Raw genomic sequence first — 22867 nt, 5'->3', positions numbered from 1 at the left:
CACCTTCAAGGGCAGAATACCAAAGAAACTTGGAGATCCAGGAGTACCAACTATACCATGCTCCATTAAAAGAAACTATGTTAAAACTGCTTTATGTGATCTTGGAGCCGGTGTTAGTGTTATGCCTCTCTCTTTATATCGTAGACTTGACTTGAATAAGTTGACACCTACTAAAATATCTTTGTAAATGGCCGATAAATCAACTGCTATACCTGTCGGTATTTGTGAGGATGTGCCTGTTGTGGTTGCAAACGTTACTATTTTAACGGACTTTGTTATTCTTGATATTCCCGAAGACGATAGTATGTCTATTATTCTTGGAAGACTTTTTTTGAATACTGCAGGGACTGTTATTGATTGCAACAAAGGCAATGTCACTTTTCATGTTAATGGTAATGAGCATACGGTACACTTTCCAAGGAAACAACCTCAAGTTCATAGTATCAACTCTATTGGAAAAATTCCATCAATTATCTTTGGAGGTTTTGAATTTCCTCTTCCTACTGTCAAAAAGAGATATGATATTCTTATTATTGGGGATGTGCATATCCCCGTTGAGGTAACATAGTGTTATTTGAAATTTCTCCGGTTCCATGTTATTCGGAATGAGTTTGTTAACAAGACTTGATCAACCTTGTTAGTGGATTCCTTTTGATGAGCATGAGATGGATGAAACTAGAAGCACAACCTTCTGTACCCTCTTTTTACTTTCTGTTATTTAGTTGAAATAAAGCAAAAATAGTATTTTCCTGTCTGTTTTCTGAATTATCCGTGCAATATAAAAATACCCCGAAAATAAAAGTTCTCCAAAGGCCCTGAAAATGGAATATGATTTTTTCTGGAATATTTGAGAATATCTGGCACTGAGAACACAGCAGGGGGAGCAAGCACCTGGCCACGAGGGTCCAGGGCGCGCCCCCCGCCTCATGGGCCCACGGTGGCTCCCCTCCACTTATTCCTGCACCCACACACTTCTTCTTCCTCTCAAAAAAATCACCATCCAGCTCAAGCACGAGTTCTAGCTCATTTTGCTGCGATTTTTGATCTCCTTGCTCAAAGCACCTCTCACAAAACTGCTTGGGGAGATTGTTCCTTGGTATGTGACTCCTCCATTGGTCCAATTAATTTTTGTTCTAGTGCTTTATTCATTGCAAATTTGTGCTGCTTAGGTGACCATGTTCTTGAGCTTGCATGTCAAATTTATATGGTTCTAAGTAGTTCTAATGCATGATATAGGCTCTAGGCACTTGTAGGAGTAGTTGCTATCAATTTGTTGAGCTTGGTTCACTTTTATTTTAAGTTACTAAAAATTTCAGAAATTTTTTAGAGGAAGAAATATGTTTAGGAAAATGTACCAAGGTGGTTCTTCAAGGAAGCAAGGACCCAGGCTTGCAATGCGTGATGCTGACGATGAGCCACCAAGGGACGCTCCAGTGTGGCCATGTGAATGGCCTTCAGAAAATTTTATGGATCGAGCGGGAATCAAGGAAGAATTTAACGCATATTTGCGTAACGCTGATCTTGTGAGCTTCAAGGCAGAAAAATGTCGCCAGTACCACTATCTCACTAGTTCCTTTGTGAGGAGGTTTGAATTTTCATCTTCACGTAATTCTCCAACTGTCCTGTTTGATCTTTATGAGAAATCTTATACGATGGACTTAGAGGATTTTACTTCTGCTTGCAAACTTCCACAATGGGGTAGTGCTAGTGAACCCCGCAAATCTGAATTTAGAAATTTTCTTGCTAGTATAACTGTGGGGGAATCTAGAGATATAGCACAAGCTACCATAGGGAGCATTCATTTTCCTGCTATACATTATTTTGCTCTCTTCATAGGTAGGTGCATAAATGGTAAAGATGAAGCATGTCATATGTGTGTTCCTGACCTCAGTATTCTTAGGAGTGATGTGTTAGGAGACAAATCTTATAATTTGGGAGCCATTGTTGCACGTAGGTTGCATAATAATAGATTTAATGGAGATTTCTTTGGTGGAATTTATGCAACCCGCTTAGCTAATTTTCTTGGTGTAACCATACGTAATGATGATATTGAATTGCCTCCTGCTTACTTAGACTTTAATGCTATGGTTCACCACCAGTTTGTTGAGAGGAATGAATCACCTCTCCAGTGTCGCTTAATCTTTGACAGACGTCGTGCTGTCCGTATTACTCTCCCTGCTCCTGCCTTCTTTGATTATCAGGCAAAGGAAGATATGTTATTACCAGAGAGGAGGTAGATGAATACGAGAGGAGGGCGGAAGCCGCTCGCCGCCACGCTGCAGCTCAGGAGGCGATAGCCGCTGCATCTCAGTACGACCCCGGCTACAACTATGGATATCCGCCAGGCCATCCGTGGCAATAAACCAACTTAGGCCAAAAGCCTAAGCTTGGGGGAGTACGTATTTCCCACCGACATTACATTTATGTTTACACACTCATTGCTAGATGTCGGTGCTCATACTTTTTCGCTGTAATATCCATGCTAGTTTATTTTCTTTTTCTTGCTTTCTTCTTGTGTGTTTAATAAACCTTAAGAAAAACCAAAAAAATTGTAGTAGCTTTTAGTTAGTTTACTTTTCTTGCTATAGTAGTAATAATTAAAAAGAAAACCCAAAAAGATTTCCCGTTCTTCTTTTGCTTGTTGGGAGCTTTCCCGTGTAAATAGTTTTTATTTCTTTTCTTTTCTTTGGGGGCCGATAGGAGAAGACCATAATTAAATTGTTGAAGTGGCTCTTATATGCATTATTGTTGATTTAACTAAGAGCCCATATTGCCTTGTCTTCTCCTGTTTATTCAATGCTCGCAGATTCCAGCTTAGTCCAATGCACGTGCACTCTTATTATTATTCACTTCGTTCGGTCGTGCAAGTGAAAGGCAATTATGACGATATATGATGGACTGACTGAGATGAGAAAAGCTGGTATGAACTCGACCTCTCTTGTTTTTGTAAATATGATTAGTTCATCGTTCCTGATTCAGCCTATTATGAATAAACATGTTTGCAATGACAATTAGAGATCATAGTTGCTTATGCCATGCTTGATTAGCTATGAGTTATAATGGTTTACCTTGCGTGCCAACATGCTATTAAAATAGTTGTGATGTGGTATAGTGGGGTGGTATCCTCCTTTGAATGATTTAAGTGACTCGACTTGGCACATGTTCACACATGTAGTTGAAACAAATCAACATAGCCTTCACGATATTTATGTTCATGGTGGATTATATCCTACTCATGCTCGTACTCAATGCTTATTAATTTTAATGCATGTTCATGACTGTTGTCGCTCTCTAGTTGGTCGCTTCCCAGTCTTTTGCTAGCCTTCACTTGTACTAAGCAGGAAGACTGCTTGTGCATCCAATCCCTTAAACCCCAAAGTTATTCCATATGAGTCCACTATACCTTCCTATATGCGGTATCTACCTGTCGTTCCAAGTAAATTTGTATGTGCCAAACTCCAAACCTTCAAATGAAATTCTGTTTTGTATGCTCGAATAGCTCATGTATCAACTAGGGTTGTCCGTATCTTCCATGCTAGGCGGGTTATTCTCAAGAGGAGTGGACTCCGCTCCTCACTCTCGAGAAAATGGCTGGTCACCGGGATGCCCAGTCCCATGCTTTATGCAAACTAAATCAAAATAATTACAAACAAAACTCCCCCGGGGCTGTTGCTAGTTGGAGGCACTCGTTGTTTCGAGCAAGCCATGGATTGATCCTTGTTGGTGGAGGGGGAGTATAAACTTTACCATTCTGTTTGGGAACCGCCTATAATGTGTGTAGCATGGAAGATATCGCCATCTCTTGGTTGTTATGTTGACAATGAAAGTATGCCGCTCAAAATATTATTTATTTTCTGTTGCAAAACCGAGCTCTGGCACCTCTACAAATCCCTGCTTCCCTCTGCGAAGGGCCTATCTATTTACTTTTATGTTGAGTCATCACCCTCTTATTAAAAAGCACCAGCTGGAGAGCACCGCTGTCATTTGCATTCATTACTATTAATTTATATTTGGGTATGACTATGACTGGATCTCTTTTACCATGAATTACAATGTTTAGTCAGTCCTTGATCTTTAAAGGTGCTGTGCATTTATGTTTTGCGGTTTCAAAAAGGGTTAGCGAGATACCATCCTGTTATATCATATCATGATTGTTTTGAGAAAGTGTTGTCATCCGAGATTTATTATTATTGCTCGCTAGTTGATTATGCCATTGATATGAGTAAACATGAGACCTAAGAGTTATTGTGAATGTGGTTAGTCATAATCTTTGTTGAAAACTTGAATGCTCGATTTACATATTTACAACAACAAGAGCAAATAGAGTTTGTAAAAGTTTTTCTTTATCACTTTCAGTTTATCAACTGAATTGCTTGAGGACAAGCAAAGGTTTAAGCTTGGGGGAGTTGATACGTCTCCGTCGTATCAACTTTTCCAAACACTTTTGCCCTTGTTTTGGACTCTAACTTGCATGATTTGAATGGAACTAACCCGGACTGACGCTGTTTTCAGCAGACTTTCCATGGTGTTATTTATGTGCAGAAACAAAAGTTCTCGGAATGACCTGAAACTCCATGGAACATCTTTTTGGAAAATATATAAAATACCGGAAGAAAAATCCATGTCAGGGGGCCCACACCCTGTCCACGAGGGTGGGGGCGCGCCTGCCCCCTGGGCATGCCCCCTACCTCGTGGGCCCCCTGACGCTCCACCGACCTCAACTCCAACTCCATATATTCACTTTCGGGGAGAAAAAAATCAGAGAGAAGGATTCATCGCGTTTTACAATACGGAGCCGCCGCCAAGCCCTAAAACCTCTCGGGAGGGCTGATCTGGAGTCCGTTCGGGGCTCCGGAGAGGGGGATTCGTCGTCGTCGTCATCATCAACCATCCTCCATCACCAATTTCATGATGCTCACTGAAGTGCGTGAGTAATTCCATCATAGGCTTGCTGGACGGTGATGGGTTGGATGAGATCTATCATGTTATTGAGTTAGTTTTGTTAGGGTTTGATCCCTAGTATCCACTATGTTCTGAGATTGATGTTGCTATGACTTTGCTATGCTTAATGCTTGCCACTAGGGCCCGAGTGCCATGATTTCAGATCTGAACCTATTATGTTTTCATGAATATATGTGAGTTCTTGATCCTATCTTGCAAGTCTATAGTCACCTACTATGTGTTATGATCCGGCAACCCCGAAGTGACAATAATCGGGACTACTCCCGGTGATGACCATAGTTTGAGGAGTTCATGTATTCACTATGTGTTAATGCTTTGTTCCGGTACTCTATTAAAAGGAGGCCTTAATATCCCTTAGTTTCCATGAGGACCCCAATGTCACGGGAGGGTAGGACAAAAGATGTCATGCAAGTTCTTTTCCATAAGCACGTATGACTATATTCGGCATGCCTACATTACATTGATGAATTGGAGCTAGTTCTGTGTCACCCTATGTTATGATTGTTACATGATGAACCGCATCCGGCATAATTTTCCATCACCAATCCAATGCCTACGAGCTTTTCACATATTGTTCTTCGCTTATTTACTTTTCCATTGCTACTGTTACAATCACTACAAAACACCAAAAATATTACTTTTGCTACCGTCACTTTTATTTACAGTTACCACTACTATCATATTACTTTGCTACTAAACACTTTGCTGCAGATACTAAGTTATCCAGGTGTGGTTGAATTGACAACTCAACTGCTAATACTTGAGAATATTCTTTGGCTCCCCTTGTGTCGAATCAATAAATTTGGGTTGAATACTCTACCCTCGAAAACTGTCGCGATCCCCTATACTTGTGGGTTATCATGGGTCATGTTGACCCGCTATTTTTTTCAACCCCTGACCACTTTGACTTTTCGTCCAACCCGGCCTTTCCTTGTTTTTGTTATCCAGATGGGAAAAACCACGGCAGCAGAATAGCCAAAGCCGGCAAGGTGCAAGGTGTCCTCGAGCAGGGGCGGCTTAAAGTAAAACGCAACCGGCGGGGGCAGCTCAAGGCTGCGCCGGCGGGTCAATGGAGCAGCTCCAAGGCAGGGCGGCTCATCCGTGGCGGAGCGAGGTGGCTCAAGGAAGCCCCCGGTGAGGCGGAGAAGGAATGTGGCAACTCGAGGCACGACGACGGAGGCAACCCGGAGTGGCGACTCAGCAGCGGAACAGGCCGGCCCAGAGGCTCCGGACCAAGACAGAGGTGGCTTGCAGCGGCGGCTCAATGGGGGCGCCGGCAGGTTACGGCCTCGGCGGCTTCAAACGAATGGTAGCTCGGTGATGCGAAGGGCCGGTGCTGGTGGAACACCCGGTGAGGCGAGGTATAGGCTCTCAATGGCAGCGGCAGCTCAAAGGCGGCGATTTGCAGCACAAGTCACGGCATCTCAGAAGCAAGTCAACTTGAGGCCGTGGGGGTCGAAACCGATAGCCGGCAGGGGCGTCTCAGGACAAGGCCGCACAGGGGCGACTCGTGTCGGAGGCGAGGTGAGACCACAGCGGAGGGCGGCTGGAGGAACAACGTCAAAGCGGCCGACAGCTTGACGCACTAGCGATTCTATTACCATCCAGAATTTGTGCGTACATGCACCATCTTCCATTTGATTGACGCTTCACGTAGGGTCATGGTAGCAAGCACTAGTACTCAATGATTTGAATTGTCTAGTGGATTGACACTACTGATCCGGCTCGTAGTGGCGCCCCGTGCTTGAGCTGCAACTTTTTCCTTTGCTCCTCACGAGGTGAGTTTGAATCCAGTCTGAACGATGTTTCGGGAGGAGTACTGGACTGCAGGCGTATAGCGTTTTGGTACAGAGGATGGTGACCCGCCAGCAGCAGTGGAGTGAGGCGGTCGGTGTTGCTCGGGGGCGAGTTGGAACAGAGGTAGAACAAGGCCGCGACCGCTCGGACGCAACCCGGTGGCGAAGAAGAGGTACTCGGGCGCGGGCGGCTCTCTGAGATCGAGGCGGAGGCGCGCGACAAGGTGGGGCGGCTCAACAGCGGCAAAGGCATCAGACGACTCAGACGCGAACGATGAGTGACGCCGGCGACTCGGCAATGGATGCAGTCCGGACGGTGAAGGCAACAGCGGCTCATTGCAGAACCTTCGCAGCAGAAGCGAGGTGGTTGTTGAGGTGACTTGCAAGAGCGGGGCGGCTCAACGATGGCACGTGGCACAGCCATTGATGGGCGGACACAAGTCCACGGCAGCTCGGCACTCGCTGTGGTTGAGCCACAGCCATGGAGTCAAGGCCGAGCTCGGACCCGGAGCGGAGCCACGCGCGCCCAAGAGAGATACAGTGCGGCCGGGTAACACGGACTCGCCGGCGAATGACGCAGTATGGCAGATTTGACAGCACGATCGCGCCAAACCGGCCAAGGCATTAAACGGCCACGGAGGTTGAACGAGGAAAAGGCAGCGGCCTGCAAGCCGGTCGCAGCAGAGGTCCTGAGGCGTCGGCGAGGTGGCTCAGCGCAGTGTAGACCGGCGCCGGCGAGGCGACATGACATAGTACAGGCGAGGGCGACCGACGGATCAGGCCATAGGTGACTCGGAACAGCGAGCTCGGAATCGGAGAAGACCGGGCGTGAGCTGGAGCCGCGCGGGGCGGTACAGAAAACCAGCGTGGGGGACGGCCGCGGCAGATGGACAACCCGGGGGCGGCTCGTTGAGGTGACTCGGAGTTCGAGCGGGCGGACCAAGGCGGAGGCGACTTGGAGCGGAGTCGTGTCCGTGGTGGCGGCTCACAAGTGGCAGAGGGGCTCCGGTGACCCAGCAAGTAGCGACGGCGACTTAACGCGGCCGTATGTCGGCAGCCATTTTAAACAGGCGGCTCGGCGAGGGCTCAGGCAGGCCACGACGGCTCAGACGCTGTGAAGGCAAGTTGTGCAGGGGGCCATTGACTCTGGCGCGGCGATGGTTACTTGAATCCGAGGCGAGGTGGTTTGTCGGCGGCTTACGGCGACCGTGACTTGGCGACTCGGTTGTGTAGGGGCGGGTCACTGCAGTTTGGACGCTGGCCGGGTCCTCGACGGCTCATCACGGAGGCAGAGGCGGCCATTGCCGGGGACAGCTCAGCGGCAACGCTCGTCAGGTTCTGAGGCGCAGACAAAAACAGCGAGGCGCGACGCAGCTCGAGGCGGAGGCGAGTCAACCCAAGGGCAGGCAGCAACTCACAAGGGACAGCGTTTCTCCGGCGACGTCTTAGTAGGAGCAACTCTCGGTAATATCGAGAGGAGCGGCCGGCGGTTCAACGGTCGCGGGGCGACTTAGGCAGGCGGCGGCTCGGCCCTGTCGCGGCTGAGGGGAAGCTGCTCACGGTGCAGTCGGAGAGGCGCCGGTGAGTCGAACGACGAAGGCGCAACGACGACCATCGGCCCAGAGGTGATGGGAGACCAGAGTGGTTCAGTAGAGGCGGGCGTCTCAAGGCGAGGACGCGGGCGTAGACGAGTCCGGGTCATCGTCGGCTCTGTTTCCGGGTCGTGGCCATATATATATATATATATATATATATATATATATATATATATATATATATATATATATATATATATATATATATATATATATTTCTATTTCTATTTTCTTAGACACCGATAACTGCCACATGTGTGGTATCTAGGGGGTATCTGCCGCACGCCCCGTGTGGCATCGACACAGGCCCGCCCGCACGAGCACGTCCAGGCGCACCCCGCCACAGCCCTCACGTTCGGTGTGCGGCGCGATCGCCCGCATGAGCACGTCTGGGCGAGCGACCACGCGGCCCGCACGACTCGTCTCGGTCGTCGCCCCTCCCCGCCTGCGAGCCACACGCCCCGCGTGGCAGTAACCACGCGTCCCGCCACGATTGCCATGGTCCGGACCCTCTTCCATGTACGTGTAACTGCAGTTGCCATGTCGCTGAACTGCAGTTGCCATGGTTGCTCAACTGCAGTTGCCATCTCAGGTCAAGTGTCGGATGCCATTTTTGGGCAACTACAGCTGTTGCCATGTATGGTCTTGTCTACTACGGTTGCCATGATTTGAAAAACTTTAGGAGTTGCCACCTACTAACACTAGACAGTTGCCATGTAGCACTACAAAACATGGCAAAAAACATGTCCGGGTAAAGAGAGAGTTGCCATCTGCTTACAAGCACACTAGGGCAGTTGCCATGTACCCTGCAAAAACACATGGCAACTGATAGCTTTTGGTGTGTGGGAGAGGAGGCGGGCATGTGGGCTACGGTGGTATCTTTAGGAGTTGCCACCTACTAACACTAGACAGTCGCCATATAGCACTACAAAACAGACGTGGCAACAATAACATGTTCGGGTAAAAAGAGAGTTGCCATCTGCTTACAATCACGAATAGGGCAGTTGTCATATAACCTGCAAAAAACATGGCGAATGACAACTTGGGTGTGGGAGAGTTGGAAAATAGGCAGTCGTGGGAGATGGGGGACAGAAGTCATGCGGGGCGTGCGGGCGCGACGACAGTTCCACCGCACGCCCCGAGTCGCAACCGCTGACCTCGGAGGAAAAACTGCATGCGGGCGAACTCCCTCACACGCCACACACGCGAGTTGTCCTACGTGGCACACAAAATCAGCCCTCTCGTGCCAAGATTCGTGCAAAAGGCACTGGATGGCGATCGAGGCGTGTGGGCGAGTTGGCTAACGCCCACACGTGTGGGCGTTAGTGTTTTCGTTTTTTTAATCTAAGACAAAAACCAATCGAGATTGACTCTGGAAATCATGTGGTTGGCCCAGTTTCCGGGTCGTGGCAGGTTTGACCGCCCACGTCCAGGTCTTCCTCCAAGTTTCCATGTTGGATTTGCTCGTTTGGTGATAGTAGATGATCCTGCTGAGAAGCACGGCGGCTTATGCTGAATCTTCGGGATTTTCTCTGATGATCTTGTTAACAGAACTGATGGTTACTGCCTATAAAATTTCTGATCTCAATCCAGTGAACTCGAAGTTGATGCAGATCCTTCCAAAAAACTGGTCTTTTCTTCATCCGGATGCGAACTTCTCAATCCCTAGATGAAATCCCTTCAAGAACTCAACACCACCGTGCGCGAGCCCCACGGTGGGCGCCAACTGTCGTGGATTTGACACGGCAGATGTCCTAGTGTGAGGACTTAGTCGTGAGGCCAACGCATCTATGTGGTAGCTTGAGAGGGGTTGCTCGGGATGAGAGACACGAGGCGGATCAACACACAAGACGAGGATTTAGACAGCTTCGGGCCCCGAGAAACATCATCCGGTAATAGCCCTACATGCTGTTTGTGGCTAGGTCTCGTTATGCTCATGAGGGAGTCGCCGCATAAGCCGGCTCCCCTTTAGTTGTGTCTAGCCTTAGCGATTATTTTGCTCTCTTCTTGGGGTGCCCTGCCCCTCCTTATATATGTTGAAGGGGCGGGTTACATGACTAGTCCTAGTAGGATTAGGATTACTCTTTACAAGTGGAGTCCTAGTCTTGCTTCCTTTATAGGAGAATATTCCTTATGCCTTTCCTCTTAAGCCGGCCCACCATAACATGAACCGGACTTCTGGGCCTTGGGCCTTGTCATCCATTTGAAACACCCGGCGGGTCACCAATGAGTCTCCAGGCTCGTGAGTCGTCAGACCAGTGAGCCGCCAGACACGTGAGTCGCCAATCCTCCGGCGGGTTACCAATGAAACGCCAAGTCCCAGCCAGGTCATATATCCGGCCGGGTCATACCGCGGGGTATTATCCCCGACACCTTTGATTTCCGGCTGGAGACCTTTCCCTCCAAAAGAGAGTTAAGTTTTCTTAACCACCCACATTTCAGGGGTGGCTTCGAAGCAATGAGTCTAAGTCCAGCATCTGAGAACTTCGGCTTTGGAGCCCTAGCAGATAGCCTTGCAGGAGGTGAATAATACTCATATGAATAAGCAGAAAAGTTCTTAGTTTTATGAACATAGCGGTTTGAGGAAACACTCTCATATTCATAGGTCTGAGTATGATTTCCCTGCAAAACATTGGCGTTGGGGTGACTCTGTTGAGTCCTCTGTCTGTATGAAGCCTTTGGTCTGGGTTTGTCTTCTTCCCAGGTGGTGTCATGATGACATTCACAGGAAGATTCTCAAGACAACTTTTGGGTACCCAGATCTTCTTCATAGGCGGCCCATTCCTGCAGTTAGTACCAATATACCTGGCAAACACTTCACCATTCTGATTCGTAAACAGTTTATAGTTTGCATCAAAGGATTCATCAATGATAATCGGGTTAGCACAAGTGAAGCCAGATAAGGTGGATGGATCCACTGAAGGTCCCTTTGCAGCAACCCATGTGGTTTTGGGGTACTGCTCAGGCTTCCAGTAAGAACCATCAACATTCATTTTCCTCTCGAACCCAACACCCTCTTTCCTAGGGTTTTGGTTCAGAATCTGCTTTTTGAGGACATCACATAGTGTCTGATGCCCTTTGAGACTTTTGTACATCCCTGTCTCAAGCAATGTCTTCAACCTGGCATTTTCATTAGCAATAGTAGTGGTATCCTCAGCAGAGGGGTTAGTTACCACATCAGCAGTTGAAGATGTTGCAACAGTAGCAGTAGTGGAACATTCAGCAACAGAAGTAGCGTTATCACACTCAAGGCATTTTAGACATGGTGGTTCAAATCCTTCCTAAGCGGGACTGATCTGTTGAGCGCGAAGTGACTCGTTCTCTTTTTGAAGATCTTCATGAGCCGCTCTCAATTTCTCAAGTTCTTGCTTCCTTTGAAGATAATCGTAGGAAAGCTTTTCATGAGTTGTTGAGAGCGTTTCATGACGACTTTCAAGTTCCTCGTACTTAACATGAAGATTTTTGATGTCTTCAATTAAGGACTAAGATCGGGTCATTTCCGCGTCCAACAGGTCATCGCTTTTGTCTAGCAATTTTTGAATATGTTCCATAGATTTTTGTTGTTCAGTTGCAATTTTAGCAAGTTTTTTGTAGCTAGGTTTGGATTCACAATCAGAGTCATCTTCACTTGATGTTTGAAAGTAAGCATCACATGAGTTTACCTTGGCACCACGTGCCATGAAGCAGTAGGTGGGGGTAGAGTCGTCCTTGTCGTTAGCATCAGCGTTGGTGACGGAGCCATTGTCTTCAGTGTTGAAAATGGACTTGGCAACGTAGGCTGTACCTAGAGCCAGACTTGCAACGCCAGAGTCGGACTCCTCCTCAGACTCCACCTCAGCCTCCTCAGAAGCTGACTCCTCCTCTGAATCCATCTCCTTGCCAACAAAAGCACGAGCCTTGCCCAATGAACTTTCATGTGTGATGAAGACCTGGACGAAGACTTGGAAGAAGACTTTGAGGATTTTTTTCTTCTTCTTGTCATCAGAATCATATTCCTTGCTCTTCTTCTTCTTGTTGTTCTCATTGCCCCACTGTGGACACTCGAAGATGTAGTGACCAGGTTTCTTGCACTTGTGGCATGTTCTCTTCTTGTGGTCATGAGTAGAAGCTTCATCATTTCTTGAGCTGGATCTTGAAGACTTTCTGAAGCCTTTCTTCTTGGTGAATTTCTGGAACTTCTTCACAAGCATAGCAAGCTCCTTTCCAATGTCTTCAGGATCCCCAGAACTGCAGTCAGATTCTTCTTCAAATGAGCAAACAGCCTTTGCCTTCAAAGCGCGAGTATGGCCATAGCTGGGACCATAAATATCTCTTTTCTCAGATAACTGGAACTCATGTGTGTTGAACCTCTCAAGTATGTCAGACAGATCGAGAGTATTGTAGTCAGGGCGTTCTTGAATCATCAGGGCTAGGGTGTCAAACGAGCTGTCAAGTGATCTCAGGAGTGTCTTGACGATTTCATGCTTGGTGATCTCAGTGGTGTCGAGTGCATGAAGCTCATTTGTGATGTCAGTGAGGCGATCAAACGTGAGCTGGACATTCTCATTGTCGTTTCTCTTGAAGCGGTTGAAGAGGTTGCGAAGAACACTGATCCTTGAGTCTCTCTGGGTTGAGACGCCTTCGTTGACCTTGGAGAGCCAGCCCCAGACTAGCTTCAAAGTTTCCAGAGCACTCACACGGCCATACTGTCCTTTGGTCAGATGACCATAGATGATGTTCTTGGCAGTAGAATCCAGTTGAATGAACTTCTTGACATCAGCAGGGGTAACACCTTCACCAGCCTTGGGAATGCCGTTCTTGACGACATACCAGAGGTCGACATCAATGGCTTCAAGATGCATGCGAATTTATTCTTCCAGTAAGGGCAATCAGTGCCATCGAAGATAGGGCACGCAGCGGAGACTTTGATTATCCCTGCAGTCGACATTGCTAAAACTCCAGGTGGTTAAACTGAATCACACAGAACAAGGGAGCACCTTGCTCTGATACCAATTGAAAGTGCTAGTTATTGACTAGAGAGGGGGTGAATAGGCGATTTTTATGAGTCTTCAAAACATGAGAGTTTCGAAGACAAACAATAGAAATGAACCTATTAACATGCAGCGGAAGGTAGATTACACTAGACAAGCCTTAGTCAAGTAAGCAATGAAGTGAAAGCACGAAGACTATTAGCAGCTAGGTAGTATGGACCAGGGTGGAAGATGGTATGAAGCCAAACAACAATAGTCGTCACACAGTGAAGTCAAACTGATCAGGCAAGCAGGCAAAGACTTCACGAAGATAAACTATAAGTAAAGAGAGGGAGGAGATAGAACCACTTGCTTGGTGAGGACAGGGATTTGTTGGACCAGTTCCAGTTGCTGTTACAACTGTGCATCTGGTTAGGGAGGCTGAGATTCAACTTAGAAGACCGCGTCTTCACCTTATTCCCCTTGAGCTAAGGACACTTAGTCCTCGCCCAATCACTCTGGTAAGTCTTCAAGTGTGACGCCCGGATAATTAGGCTACAGTAAAACTCTGCTAATGATGCCACGTCACCTCCGTTACTGTTGCTAATTCCTCGTTAGTTCAAAAACCTATTCAAAAAGGAGAAACCCCCCCGGCCCGGCCCCTTGGGCTTCGGCCCAGCTGCCGGCCGGCCAAGCCCACCCCCACTCCCCCACTCCCCATAACCCCCCACTCCCCCCGGTCCAACCTTAGCCACCACCCACTTCCCCCACTCCCCCTCGTCAGCCCCCACCTCCCGATCCGATCAGTATCGGGGAAGGGATCGAGCCGCCCGACGCCGCCCCACTGTCGTCGTCGTCACCTCGTCACCGGAGCTACCTCACCGAAGCTTCCCCCGCCGGACTGCCTCCTCCTCCTCAACGGCCTGCCTCCTCTTCGTCACCGTCGTCCCCGACGTCCTCCTCGACCCCTGCTGCCCGAACCCCTACCGCCCCAGTGAGCCTCCGCCTCGCTCCTCCCCTCCCCTCTGTCCCACGCTCGCGCGCCCTACGCTCGTCGCCGCGGCCACCGCACGCGTGCGCCCCGTGCACGCCCGCCGTCGCGCTCCGCTCCCGCCTCCAGCTGCCTCTCCCTCCCTGCTAGCCCCTGCCGACGGCCTTGCCGTGGCCCTCGCCCCCGCTGGCCGCGTCGAGCGCCCCCAGTGCCTCGCGCCCCTCCCGGCCTCCCCTTGTTTCTCCCCCTCGCCGCTACCGCCGGCGGCCGCGCCGCGAGTCCGTGCGACCGCTGTGCCCCGCGCCCACTCCACCGAACCCCCTGCGCGCCGGCCGGCCTCGTCTGGCCATGCCGCGTCACCCCGCTCCGGCCATGGCCGGCGGTGCCGAGCCACGCCCGCCCGACGCCCGGCTCCGCCCAGCGCCCGCGCGCCCGCTAACCCGCCCCCGTTAGCCTTCGTCTGGGCCACTGCCAAACGGGGCCCACTGCCCGAAATGTTAAAAAAATGAAAATCAAATTAGTAAAATTAATAATTAATTAATTAATCAGTGAATTAATTAAGTTAATTAGTTCTGTTTAACTAAACTAATTAAAATTAGTTAACCTAATCATTTAGTTAAACTAGTTAACCCGGTTTTGTTAACCTATGTCACTAAAGGTGGGACCTGCTCGTCAGGTTTGACCAGTCAACAGTCAAATTGTTGACTGCTGATTATGCTGCTGACTCAGCCCCCTGGACCCACTAGTCAGCCTCTGCTGACTGGGCAGTTGACCCAGTCAACTGGCCCTCCCCTGTCAGCCACACATGGACATCTCTGGGTACACTTCTGTGTACCCATAGCTTTTAGTGTTTAATTTATTTTCGAATTAATTTAATTCCAGGAATTTAGAAAATGAATTAAAACTTTAGAAAATCATATAAAATAATCCGTAACTCGGATGAAAATACTTTGTACATGAAAGTTGCTCAGAACGACGAGACGAATCCGGATACACAGCCCATTCGTCCGCCACACATCCTTAGCATAGCAAACACGCAACTTTCCTCCTCCGGTTCTTCTGTCCGAAAACGCGGAACACCGGGGATACTTTCCCGGATGTTTCCCCCCTTCGCCGGCATCACCTCCTACCGCGTTAGGGCATACCTAGCACCGCGTATTGCCTCGTTATGTTTTGTGATGCTTTGTTTGCTCCGTATTTACTGTTTCTTCCCCCTTCTTCTTCCCCGGTAGACCCCGAGACCGGCGCTGATGCCACCGAGTACGACTACGTCACCGACGACCCTTCTTGTGCAACAGAGCTTCCAGGCAAGCCTCCCCTTTGATCACCAGATATCACCTATTCCTTCTCTCTACTGCTTGCATTAGAGTAGTGTAGCATGTTACTGCTTTCGGTTAATCCTATTCTGCTGCATAGCCTGACATTGTTGCTACAGTTGTTACCCTTACCTGCAATCCTAAATGCTTAGTATAGGATGCTAGTATTCCATCAGTGACCCTACACTCTTGTCCGTCTGCCATGCTATACTACTGGGCCGTGATCACTTCGGGAGGTGATCACAGGCATATGATATATACTTTATACTGTTACATTACTTATGATACTGTTCGGAGATGGGGGCTGAAGTGAAGCGACAGGGCAGGTTGGGACCACCTAGGAGAGAGGTGGGCCTGGCCCTGATCGGCGTCCGCGGTTACTTCAAAATAACACGCTTAACGAGATCTTGGTATTTGATCTGAGTCTGGCCACTGGCCTATACGCACTAACCAACTACGCGGGAACAGTTATGGGCACTCGATGTCGTGGTATCAGCCGAAGCCTTCGTGACGTCAGCGACTGAGGGGCGCGCGCCGGATTGGACCGTAAGCCTGCTCTTGTATTAAGGGGGCTAGTTCTGCTTCCGGCCGCCCATGCAACATGCAGGTGTGCAATGGGCGATGGGCCCAGACCCCTGCACGCATAGGATTTAGACCGGCGTGCTGACCTCTCTGTTGTGCCTAGGTAGGGTTGCGACGTGTTGATCTTCCGAGGCCGGGCATGACCCAGGAAAGTGTGTCCGGCCAAAGGGGATTGAGCGTGTTGGGTAATGTGGTGCACCCCTGCAGGGAAGTTTATCTATTCGAATAGCCGTGATCTTCGGTAACAGGACGACTTGGAGTTGTACCTTGACCTTATGACAAATAGAACCGGATACTTCATAAAACACACCCTTCCAAGTGCCAGATATAACCCGGTCATCGCTCTCACACAGGGCGACGAGGGGAGGATCGCCGGGTAGGATTATGCTATGCGATGCTACTTGGTGATCTTACCATCTACTCTCTTCTACATGTTGCAAGATGGAGGCTGCCAGAAGCATAGTCTTCGACAGGACTAGCTATCCCCCCTTTTATTCTGGCATTCTGCAGTTCAGTCCACCGATATTGCCTCTTTACACATATACCCATGCATATCTAGTGTAGATCCTTGCTTGCGAGTACTTTGGATGAGTACTCACGGTTGCTTTGCTCCCCCTTTTCCCCTTTTCCTTTCTTCCTGGTTGTCGCAACCAGATGCTGGAGCCCAGGAGCTAGACACCACCGTCGACGACGACTCCTACTACACCGGAGGTGACAATACTACGTGCAGGCCGCTGACGATGACCATGAGTAGTTTAGGAGGATCCCAGGCAGGAGGCCTGCGCCTCTTTCGATCTGTATCCCAGTTTGTGCTAGCCTTCTTAAGGCAAACTTGTTTAACTTATGTCTGTACTCAGATATTGTTGCTTCCGCTGACTCGTCTATGATCAAGCACTTGTATTCGAGCCCTCGAGGCCCCTGGCTTGTATTATGATGCTTGTATGACTTATTTATGTTTTTAGAGTTATGTTGTGATATCTTCCCGTGAGTCCCTGATCTTGATCGTACACGTTTGTGTGCATGATTAGTGTATGATTGAATCGGGGGCGTCACATCAAGGTAGACTTCCAAACCTTCACAGACTTTGTTCACTGGAAATCCACAATGACTCTTGGATGCTCAGAACGCGACGCCTAACCGGCTGGAGGATTCACAGTCCTCAAGTGTAATAAGTCTTCAGATCACGCGGACAGAAAGACTTCAGTGATGCCTAACACTCTTTGGCTTTGGGTGTTTTGGGATTTGTCCTTACAAGGATCTCTCTCAAATGCTTCGGAGGTGGGTTGCTCTCAAACGACAAAAGATGTGCACTAATTTTGAGCAGCCACCAATTTATGGTGTAGGGGGTGGGCTATTTATAGCCAGGAGGCAACCCAGCCTGATTTGTCCGAAATGACCCTGGGTCACTAAGGAACTGACACATGTCTAACGGTCAGATTTCAAACACACGCGGTAGCTTGACTTGGGCTACAAGTAAAGCTGACTCATCCAGCTCTGGATAAGATTTGCTCATATTGTCTTCGCTCGAAGACATAGGATTTGGTTGAGCATCACTTCAGTCACTCTGACTTTGTTCACTTGGACCCCACTTAACAGTGCGGTGGTTCCTATGACTCAACAAAGAAGAAAAGGAAACTATAAAACAACTATGTCTTCGCACTCCATAGTCTTCATGTGATGTCTCCTCATGTCATAGTCTTCATTGTGAATATCTTCACAAACCACCATTGTCTTCAATGTCTTCACACATTTTTAGGGGTCATCTCCGGTAGATAAACCGAATCAATGAGGGACTACTACCTGTGTTATCCTACAATTCTCACAAACACATTAGTCGCTCAACCAAGTTTGTCGTCAATACTCCAAAACCAACTAGGGGTGGCACTAGATGCACTTATAGCAGGTTTACTTTGGGCAGCCACATGACTATGTGTCTAGGGTAGAGTTTCAGTAGCTGCAACAAGGGGTAGGGTGGATCCGTACGGACCTCCGTGAGGCCAACAACAACATTAACCTGCTTAGTGGTAATATATAGTCCCTCTTTTCTTTTTGGCGGCCACACACTAGCAGGGGAGGTCAGTCCTCTAGTGGCCCGTCTCGGATGCAGTGGCCACACGTCGGCCAGAGGGGCGACGATGACGAGTACCTAGAATGAAGAGTAGGACAAGAGCCTAAGCTTGGGGGAGCTCATCCCCTAGTTATCCAAACATGCATATTTTATTTTTCTTCTTGTTTCTTTTTGTTTTTGTTCTTAGAAGGTAACTCCCTTGTCTCGCAATATTATTTGAGAAAGAATTTTCAGTTGACTGTCTGAACTGAAGTGAGTTATCCGCGTTAGTTGAATACCATTTAGTCATAACTCCCAACTTTAGATTTTGCGAGCAGAGCCTCATGGTACTGCATGTTTTAATTCCAAGAGAATTTCTAATGAAAACTTAGGGGTTCGAATTTTCAAAGGGAACGAGCATTCAAGTAGTTCAACTCCAGATGTTGAATTTGATTGACTTGATGGCACCTATTGATATAATTATTTGGAGGAATCAATATTTGAAGTGATTGAGGTTATGCCAAAATTTATTCGCGATACTAAAATCGTGGGGCTTCAACTCATGGTTGGCTTCACGTCCCGTTGCTATATGTTGAGATAGTTCATGTAACTGCGACGCCGTCACGAACTTGGAGATTGAGTGGTAAATGACCGGCCTTCTCCAAGGGAGTGTGTATGTGGTAAATAAGAGCACTGATTGCTGAGCTCGAAAGAGACAATCATTCTTGATCCATAGTGCACAAAATTAAGCCACGACAGACCCAATTCCATATAGTAAATTTTGGAATAACCCCGTCACCAAGAATTGAAATTCCAAAGAATAATGACAGAGAGAAGTGTTTGAAAGCCCTGACTAGGAAGCATTAGTTGGTGTTAATGAAATGCTTGAATTCTTTGCTCTCTTTGATTTCCAAATTCCCTAATGCATTTGAATAATGAGCTAAAGTTGAATATCCATCTAAGAAAGAGATCTCTCACTTGCCTAAACACTTGGTAGCAAAGAAAATTTGATTTGAGAAATTATAACTAGTGATAAGAGATTATACGTGGTTAGGCTACGATCTTAGGTGCAGTTATTCAATTGCAAATACCTTGTTGAATGACATTGCAGGATAGAGAAGATGGATATGATATATTCTCTCGAGCCGGTAAAACTTCTTTCTATTCAATCAAGCTCCCTTTCATTCCCTTGCTTTCTTGTTTGCTCGACGACGAGCAAATACTAAGGTTGGGGGAGTTGATGGCTCGAGAATTTGTGATGTTTTCCTAGTGATTCTTGCTTGGTTTCATCAGATTTTTATTACTCTTCGGATATTTCTAACGCTAATCCCTCGAAAGATAAGAAAATCCATTTTCCCAATGTTTGGTAGGAAATATCAATTATGGAAGGAAACCAAGAGGGATTGCCACAAATCAAGCCAAACGAAGCAACTTCCATGAAGAGACTCAAGTCATCAGGCGCAGTAGAGCAAAAGACGATGTTCCATACAACCGCAAGCGGTCGTATGGACTGCCATCAGCTCCACCACGTATATACAAGCCACTTTTGTGAAGGGCTCAGGGGAATAAGGGAACCCTAACCACCGCACACCACCCAGAACAGGAGAAGAGCGGATCCGAGGAACCATCGAAGATCTTCTTAGTTTTGGTCCTTTCATCTCCATCATCATCATCATCATCACCCCTTTCACTATCGTAAGAGGAATTCCAATTTGGGAGAACAATTGTAACTCCACTCAATCTCATCTGGAGATCAAGACTATTTGAATTACCCATTTCATGTTGTTGTGGATCTTCCCGGTATTATCGATATGGTTTTCATGGGTTTTATGTCTGTTGTGATTGATTCCCCTCTTCTGATGTGTGAGTAATTCCCCCTAGGCATGGGAGATGTAGGTAAGTGGTAAGATTACTCTTTGCCTATTCTATATGTTGTCATTGCATTTGTAGTAGTATGATATATCTAGTATGTTGTTATACCGTGGTGTACTCTATTCGCGTTGTCCAATTTAAGGGCCCAGGCAACATGATCTCAAGACCTACACAGGTAATATGTATTGTTTAGGAAATCTGTGACCACTGACCCGATAGGCGGAGATATCTGCTATGAGGATCGAAGACAATATGAGATAACAGTGATCCATCAAACTTAATGCTTGGTTCCGGTCCAAGGACCTTAATTGTGGAAACGACCACTCTGTGGCAACAGTGAAGCAGGACCATAGAATGAAATATAGTCCTGGGTGGAGGAGTTTCATAACCTTAGGGTGATCCGCCTACGGAACAGACATATCAAATGCTATGAGTACAATACAAGGTAATTGGTATTACCGTAGCATCGACACACTTTATATATTCTTACCACGAACTGAATTCTCTCCGCGCCTAATCTCTTCGCTGTAGGAAACACAACCCTTAGCCTTATTTATGTCATTTGCTTTTAATAGTTCTTATAGCTATTACTTTAAACTCTCTATATATTTGTCAATCTGGTTTATCCGTCGTTCAGGACAGTAATAATATTTGCAGAAGCTCAAGGAGTTACGTCACACAAGAGTTGCGACACCTTGTGTGTGATACAAGCGCCACTATAGATACTCTCCTCCGCTCTTCGTTTGGATGATTACTCATTGGGATACTTTAGTGAAAGTGCTACACTGCCCTATTTGGCTTGCAGGCACCACCCCGACGGGTGGCCGCGGGGGCATCAAAGTGGTTGTCGTTGGCACAGATCAGCGACAAGAGGGAAGGGTTTGAAGGAGGTTGACGGCGGGAGAGGAGTGGCATCGCAAGACCGAACATAGTGAAAACTAACTGGAAAAGAGCTCAGTGGCGGTTGTGAGACTTTGGAAAATGGTAGGCAATTGACATGGCTTATAACTGGTCGCGTAAACAACAACACTGCCAAATTTTAAAAGAATAACACTGTCAAGTTAAGCGGACGGTTAGTGGTGACAAGCCAACGATTTTGGCCATAGGAACACACGATCAGTGAGTGGTCATTTTTGGACCCGTCCGTGATATACATCCAGCCGAGTCCAAAATAACATATCACTAATGCCTTTGGACTAGGCGACTAGTGTTGACCCTCATCAGTGACGCCTGACCAGGCAGCGATCAGTGATGCAGGTTCATCACTATTTGTATCTATAGTAGTGATTCACACAAAGTCTTGCTCGGAACAAAATTCTCAACCATCGGAAGGGCCTTACCAAATTCCCATGGTCCATTTTCAAGAGCTTTCCTCTTTCCTTTCGGATGGGGAACATGAACATGAAAATGTTTACTCCCATATCCTTACAGTCCATGCCCTTTAGTGGACACCAAACCCTAGCTAGGGCATTTGCTAGTGCCTCTACATGCGCCGACTTGTCTGAGATGAGTTTTGCTATGACTTGCGGCTCAACACCCCTCACCCACCTTTCCCTGCCTCCCGAGACGATCTTCCTCACCTTGCTCTCTCCATCTCACACAACTTCACACTCTTCATCAAACCTTCCACCTGATCCATGATCCTCTCCAGCCTTTGCCAGCAAACAGACAACCGAAGCTAGGGTTCACAGTGGTGGTCCACGATCGTATGCCCTAGCACACACGGAATGTCTATCCTGAAAGGACGATATGGAAGAGTGGAACTAGACTAGAGACTCGACTGGATTTGATCTCTTCGGCGATACAACTCCAAAACCCTAGGGAGGACGATCGCCACGAAATCGCCTACCCTAACGGGAGAGAACCAACCGCCACATGCAGTGGCCGATCCAGCTCAACATGACAGGGTGGTCCAACAGTGCAATTCTTCATAGATTTTTTTCTTCTTCTATGATATTTATACCTAATAATAAACGGCTATTGCTTCTGGTGGTACATCACAAAAGTTGCCCCCAAAGTTGCAAAATATTACCCACTAATGTCACCTATAAAGTGATAAAAAACGTTTCACACAGGGGAATCCTCCGCCTGGGCCAGCCCATGCAGTAGGGACCTCCTATACCGCGCCCTGCGCGCTGAGAGAAGACGCAGCGCGTCCGTTTGGGCCGACCCATGTCTAGGCGGCCAGTTTTTAAAATTCCATTTTTATTTTTTCCCTTTCTTTTCAGTTTCCATTTTTTTCTACTTTAAATAATTTGGAACTTCAAAAAAAATTCGAAAATTAAAAAATGAGAATTTTGAAATAAAATGTTTAATAAATCATAAAATATTTGTGGATTCAAAAAACTGTTCACGATTTTCTAAAAAAATTGCTTATTCAAAAATTGACTGAAATTTTTAAAACAAATGTTTGGGAAATAAAAAAATATTCATGATTTTAAAAAATTCATGTATTAAAAATGTTAATGAAATTGAACAAAATTTCGCCAATTCAAAAAATGTTCATGGATGGAAAAATTTGCTAAAAATTTATAAATTGCCCATGACTTACAAAATAGTTTATTCATTCATAAAATATTCACTGATTCAAAAAATGATCATGCATTTCAAAAATGTTTGTAAATCAAAAAATGTTCGTGAATTTCAAAAATTGTTCCACCAATTTGCAGAAAAATGTTCGATGATTCTAGAAATGTGCGCCGATTCAAGAAAAATGTTTAGAAAATGTTTACAACTTAAAAAATGTTTGCAAATAGT

Source organism: Aegilops tauschii, chromosome 2 (genome assembly GCF_002575655.3).
Source record: "Aegilops tauschii subsp. strangulata cultivar AL8/78 chromosome 2, Aet v6.0, whole genome shotgun sequence".
Lineage (NCBI taxonomy): Eukaryota > Viridiplantae > Streptophyta > Magnoliopsida > Poales > Poaceae > Aegilops > Aegilops tauschii.
The sequence above is the reverse complement of the archived record's forward strand: the minus strand, read 5'-3'. Positions refer to the sequence as shown.